Source organism: Aythya fuligula, chromosome 4 (genome assembly GCF_009819795.1).
Source record: "Aythya fuligula isolate bAytFul2 chromosome 4, bAytFul2.pri, whole genome shotgun sequence".
Taxonomy (NCBI): Eukaryota; Metazoa; Chordata; class Aves; order Anseriformes; family Anatidae; genus Aythya; species Aythya fuligula.
In genome coordinates this window covers 1-7,087 of record NC_045562.1, presented here as the reverse complement: position 1 = coordinate 7,087, position 7,087 = coordinate 1, and positions in this window count along the sequence as shown.

The following is a 7,087-nucleotide window of genomic DNA, read 5'->3' as shown; positions in this document are numbered from 1 at the left end:
ACAAAAAGTTTTTTTAAAAAAAAGGCAACACAGGGGCAACCTCTGCCCTAAGTTGTGTAAGCGCATAAAACTGTGAGTGGAGGTTTGTTTTTTGTTTTTTTTTAGCTCGCACATCAGCGCTGCTCCGGGAAGCCGTGCCTGCCGCTCTGCTTCCACCCATGCACGGAGCCGGATGGCGCGACGGCGCCTGGTGCCACCTGGCGGCCGAACAGCGAGCGGTGTTGTAGGCGAAGAGGCGCTGCACGGCTCGTCGCTCTCTGCTGCCACCTGCTGGCGAGAGGGAGTCACTGCAGGCGGAGAGGATGCGCATGCGCTGTAGCAATTGCCATGATTCGTGCCCCCGCAGCATGCCGGGAGTTGTGGTATTTGGGCTCCGGTTCTTCAAGTTCTTCGTCAGTTGCAGGGTTCTTTAGGCAGGCTGGAGTCTATGGATTTCTGGATTTTAAGTGCTGGGAATTCATTTAACAGAGGGATATTTAGTAGAGGTTGCTGACTCACTGTTTTTTGGGATAGCAGCAGTGGGCATGTAAGGGGTAGTCTGTTTCAGGTTTAGGGACAGTTTGTTATATTTCTGGAGCTTTTGCCTGTGGTTTTGCTGTCTGTCGAGTCTTTAGACCCTGCAGCCTTCTAGTCTTTATGTCCTTGAATTTACATATCAGAAGTATGATTATGAGGGGTTGCCAGGTACGTTGTTTTGGGGAAATAATGGGGTAAAGTTCCTTGACTGCATAAGTGCAGTACTGCGAAGAGAGTGATCAGGGTCACCTTCTTCATCTCTAAAGAATAAGTCTGTTCACATTTTAGCACGGCGCCGCCCAGGCACATTTCTCAGGTAAAGCTAGTGAGCAGCTGAGGTAAAGGAGCTGGGAACAGAGAGGTATTGCACAAAGGTATGTTGCATCAGTAGTAGTCAGCGTTGTGGAGGAGGTGAGTGTCAGGGCTGGCATGCTAGTGAATGCTGGTTCTCTGTTTCTGCAGGTGATAATGAACCTGTTTGAGCTAATTCTATTTGAAAAAGTTCCAGTTACTTGCCAGGTCGTATTGTCCTTTCAGCATTAAAAGCTGCAGCAAAAGCATCGCGATTTTTGCTTCTAGAAACTCCCCAGGTGTCTTGTCTGCTCTGTGCATGTTGTTCCAGTAAAGCAGATTTAAAAAGAAAAAAAGAAAGAAATAAACCAAAACAAAACAAAACAAAAAACAGCTGGTCCTGCTCTCTTCCTACTTTCATGTGCTTTGCCCCTCCCCTTTCCCAGGTGATTGGGTTTGGGTGCTGGGCGGGGCCAAGTGGTATATGAGCCCCAGGCATGCCATCAGAGAGCTCTTTCTGCCTGGGCTGCTCTTTGGGGTAAGTGTTTTGTTTTTCCTTCAGTCAGTTGCAGGGTTCTTTAGGCAGGCTGGAGTCTATGGATTTCTGGATTTCTTTTTTTTTTTTTTTTTTTGCCTCCTCCTCAACCACCTCTAACTCTTTTTTCTTTTTTTATGTTTTTAGGTCTCCTCCTCCACCACCTCTTCCAGACATTTTTTTTTGTTGTTTTTTTTGGCCGCCTCCCGCAGCACCCCTTCCTTTATTTTTTTATTTTCTAAGGCCTCCCCTCTACCAACTCCTCCTCTTTTTTTCTTCATTTTTTTAGCCCTCCTCCTCTACAACCTCCTTAAAAATTAGGACAGTCCAAACCCGATCCCAAAAGCTTAGGATGGTCCAAACGCAATCCTGAAAGCTTAGGACTGTCCAAACCCTATCCCGAAAACCTAGAACGCACCAAACCCTATCCCGAAAACGTAGGACTGCTCGAAACCCTATCCCGAAAACGTAGGACGCACCAAACCCTATCCCGAAAACGTAGGACGCACCAAACCCTATCCCGAAAACGTAGGACTGCTCGAAACCTTATCCCGAAAACGTAGGACGCACCAAACCCTATCCCGAAAACGTAGGACGCACCAAACCCTATCCCGAAAGCGTAGGCCTTTCCAAACCCTCTTCCGAAAGCGTAGGCCAGTCCAAGCCCTCTCCCGAGATACTAGGCCGCGCCAAGCCCAAACCCCCAAAATTAGGATACTCTAGCCCTGGAGAACCCTAGCCCTGGAGAACCTAACCTGAAAAGAAAAATTAAGATCTTAAAACCCTAACTGTAAATATCTGACCAAAAATAAAGCCCTAAGACCCTAACCCTAAAAAATGTATCAACACTGCAACCCCAAAAATTCTAAAACCCTAACACGATAACCCTGAAACCCTTAAAACTCTAACCCCCAAATCCTCAAAATGCTATCCGTTAAAACTCCAACCCTAAAAACCTTAAAATCCTAAACATAAACCCTGAAAAACCTTACCCTGAAACCCAACCCTAGTGCCCAATCCCTGAAACCTTAAAACTGTGAATCAATCTTTGGAAAATAACATAGGCTGAGGCGAGGATCTCAGTACAGTAGCATTTTTATTCGATATTACAATGGCAGGCATCCCGCAAGCAGGAGGGTGCCTACTAATTCCATACACAGTTTATATACACTTTTTTTTCTGCTAAGGACCGGGACCCTCCCCTGTTTCCCCATTAACTGTGCTATTCAAGGTTCATAATTGATCTGGTGCTTCACAGAAAATACACAGCTGCTGGCCTGTTACAAGTCACATTTGAGGTTTTTACTCTTTGAGGGTGTGATAAATTAGTGGGGGGTTTGTTCATTGTCTTTGAGGAATTTGAAGAATCTGCTGAGGAGATAAGGTTGTACAATTGAATGGCCTCGATAAAGGGGGACGATTAAGCAGATACCAGTGTGATAAACTAGTGGGGGAATTTGGAGAATCTGCTGAGGAGATAAGGTTGTACAATTGAATGGCCTCGATAAAGGGGGACGATTAAGCAGATACCAGGAGGGGGTGTTGGGTGAGCATCCTTGAGTAAAACCAGACTCTGTAAAACTCCTTACCACAAGACATCCTTTTTGCCGCCTCACTTCCCCCACCTGAACACGAAGCAGAGGAACAACGACCCCCCTCTCAACAATAGACTGCGCAGCCTCAGCCAGTTCAACAAGTCCTGATAAGCTGGAATTCAACTGCTATAAAACAGCAACACTGAAAAGGGAAGGTGTGTGCTGTTGCGGAGCGGAGACTCCCCAGCCGCCCAGCGCTGTTTTGCTTGTGTCTGCTTACTTGATTAATAAAATAATTTCAATAGACCAGTAAATTGTGTGGTCTAATTTATAACAATTTGGTGCCGTGACTCGGATAAAGGCATCAGACTGAGGCGCATTTCAGGGGAGGCGCCCCGCCGAGTTCGGCGGCCTCTGAGAACGCAGGCCTCACTCGGGACCTTTTACCGACGAACCCTAAATTAGACACAAGCAAATAAAACCGGTAAACCTCAGGCAACCTTTGTGCACGAAGACCGAACGAAGACTCAGAGGAGGAGTGAGTAAAAAACGATAGGCCGGTATTCCGTTCGGTTGGGGTTGGGTTTCCCAGAGTGTGACAACTGAGACGTCCAATTGCGGACGAAGCAAGAGCGGACCCCTCGGTAGTGCGGTTCCCACATCCCGCGAGGGACTGGGCCACGAAAAGGGGGAGCGTGTGTGTGTGTGTGTGTGAGGGCACTCTGGAAGATGGGCCAGAAAAAGAGTAAGCTTTCTGGTTCCATGGGTGGGGGAAATAGTGGTAAGGATATGTCCTCCATTCCCCCCAATAGTCCTCTGGGAATAATGATTAAAAATTGGAATGATTCCCCTTCTAGGCGGGGAAAGAGTAAAATTAAAATGATTCATTATTGTGTGGAAGTGTGGGGCAATAAACCCATTAAAGGGGACAGTGTCTTCTGGCCCCCGTTTGGCTCCTTCGAAGATTGGATATGCCAGGCCCTAAATATTTATGTAAACTCGAAGGAACCTTACAGCTCAGAGGAAAGTGAATATGCGCACCTCTGGATAAACACAGATACGAGGACGCGCTTATATCCTCTAAAGGAAAAAGAGGGGCGCAAAAAGAGGAGAGAAGATCTGGAAACTCCGATAATACCTCCGCCCTATAGTCCTCCCCCCGAGCCCACGGCTCCCGCTCTGAATGTACATAGTGATTCAGAGTCAGACTCTGATCAGGAGCCACAGGGACCTACAACTAGGAGCCGAGCTAGAAACCGAGAACTGGCTCCTCGACAGGGATTATACCCTTTGCGAGAAATAGCAATGGGAGGTCCTCAGCCAGGAATGGGATACGTGGTAGTTCCCATTAATTCGGGAGATGTAAGAGATTTTTAAAAGGAAATGGGAAGTCTATTAGAAGACCCATTAGGGGTGGCAGAGCGAGTAGACCAATTCCTGGGACCAAATATATATACGTGGGAAGAACTACAGTCAATCCTGGGAATACTTTTTACATCAGAAGAAAGAGGTATGATCAGGAGATCGGGAATGCGGATTTGGGATCAGCAACATCAACAAGGGCCGGCTGCTGATATTAAATGGCCAATGCAGCCGCCAAATTGGAATAATCAGGACCCAGTACACCGGGGTCATATGCAAGACTTAAGAACTATTATCATTCATGGTATTTGAGAATCCGTCCCCAGGGGGCAGAATATAAATAAGGCCTTTAATGAACAACAAAAAAAAGATGAAACTCCAACAGAGTGGTTGGAAAGACTGCGAAAAAGTCTGCAGTTATATAGTGGTCTGAACCCCTGTAGGGGAGGCCTTGCTTAAAACACAATTTGTGGCAAAATCCTGGACAGATATTAGGAAGAAGTTGGAAAAGATAGAGGATTGGCAGGACAGAGGACTAGATGAGCTGTTAAGAGAAGCTCAGAAAGTGTATGTGAGAAGGGAAGATGAAAGGGAGAGAAAACAGGTACGAATTATGGTAGCTGCAGTGCAAGAGGGATTAAGAGTAAAGGAACAAAGGTGGAAATCAGGAAGAGATAGAGAAGAGAGAAATAATGATCAGAGGAAAAGAGATGTGACCTGTTTTTACTGTAACAGAAAGGGTCACCTGAGAGCGACTTGTCGACAGAGAAAGGAGGACGAGAGAATGTTTAAAAATGAATAGGGGTGTCAGGGGCTCTATCTGCTGGGGACCCGAAGAAATAACGAGCCCTTGATAAAGTTAAGAGTGGGTCCTCAGCGCGAGGAAATGGAGTTCCTCATTGATACAGGTGCCGAGAGATCTACAGTCCAGACCTTGCCGTCGGGTTGTCAGACCTCAGGGGATAAGGTACAAGTAATTGGTGCAAAGGGGGAACCTTTTGGGGTTCCTGTCATAAAAGAGGTAGTTATTGAAATGGGTCCTAAGAGAGTCATCGGACACTTACTATTGGTACCCGAAGCCGAATACAACTTATTGGGCAGAGATTTGATAATAGAATTAGGCATTAGTTTAGAAATAGTTGAGGAAAAATTAACAATCAAATTATGCCCTCTTCGGGTAGAAGATGAGGAGAAAATAAATCCTGAAGTCTGGTACGCCCCGAACAGTGTAGGAAAATTAAACATTAAATTTTTTGAAATAACAATCAAATACCCGGAGACACCCATAAGAATTAAACAATATCCTTTGTCTGAGGAAGGTCGACGGGGACTAAAGCCCGAAATTCAAAGATTATTACAGCAAGGCTTATTGGAGCCCTGCATGTCCCCTTTTAATACTCCCATTCTGCCAGTACGGAAAAAGGATGGCAAATATCGATTAGTACATGACCTTAGAGAAATCAATAAGAGAACTGTGACCTTCCCTGTAGTAGCGAACCCACATACTCTTTTAAGCCAGCTCCATCCCGAAGATAGATGGTATAGTGTGATAGATTTAAAAGATGCATTCTGGGCATGTCCCCTAGATGAAAATAGCCGGGACTATTTTGCTTTCGAGTGGGAAGACCCTGATACGCATAGGAAACAGCAATTGAGGTGGACGGTCCTGCCTCAGGGATTCACAGAATCCCCCAATTTGTTTGGACAAGCTCTGGAGAAAATTTTGCAGGACTATGACAAAGTGCCCGGAACTACAATGATACAGTATGTAGATGACTTATTGATAGCAGGAAGGGATGAGCAGGTTGTAAGACAAGCAAGTATCCAATTGTTAAATTTTCTCAGTTTACAAGGATTAAAGGTTTCAAAGCCTAAATTACAGTTTGTAGAAGAGGAAGTGAAATATTTGGGTCATTTGTTGAATAAAGGAACTAAAAAGTTAGATCCGGAAAGAGTCCGAGGGATTTTAGAATTAAAACCCCCAACCACAAAGAGACGGGTCCGGCAATTATTGGGGCTAACTGGATACTGCAGACAATGGATAGAGGATTACAGTGGAAAGGTCAAATTCTTATACAATAAACTAAATAGGGATGGGCTCCTCAAATGGACAAAAGATGATGAGGAGCAGCTGCAGAAATTGAAAGAAGAACTTATAAATCCTCCAGTCCTCAGTTTTCCCGAATTAAAGAAACCCATTTTCTTGTTTGTAGATAGCTCAGAAGGCACTGCCTATGGAGTGCTTGCACAGGAATGGGCAGGCAGCAAAAAACCTGTGGCATACTTATCGAAATTATTAGACCCCGTTAGTAGGGGATGGCCTAGCTGCTTGCAAGCAATAGTAGCAGCTGCCTTACTAGTAGAGGAGGCTCAGAAGATAACTTTTGGAGGAGAAATTAAAGTGATCTCCCCTCATAACATACGTGGGGTCCTACAGCAAAAAGCCGAAAAATGGATTACGGACGCTAGGTTGTTAAAATATGAAGGAATCTTGATTTCTTCTCCAAAACTGACTTTAGAAACAACATCAGTGCAAAATCCGGCTCAGTTCCTTTACGGAAACTCAGAGGAACCCTTAGCCCACGATTGTCTCAGACATATAGAAGAACAGGTAAAATTGAGACCTGACTTGGAGGATGAAGAATTGGCTTTTGGAAAGCGAATATATGTAGATGGTTCCTCTCGAGTAGTGGAAGGGAAGAGGAGGTCGGGGTATGCATTGGTGGATGGAAATACTTTCAAGGTAATAGAATCTGGCCCTCTAAGTCCCAGCTGGTCGGCACAAGCTTGCGAGCTGTATGCTTTGCTACGAGCCTTAAGATTACTAGAAGGCAAGAGCGGTACAGTG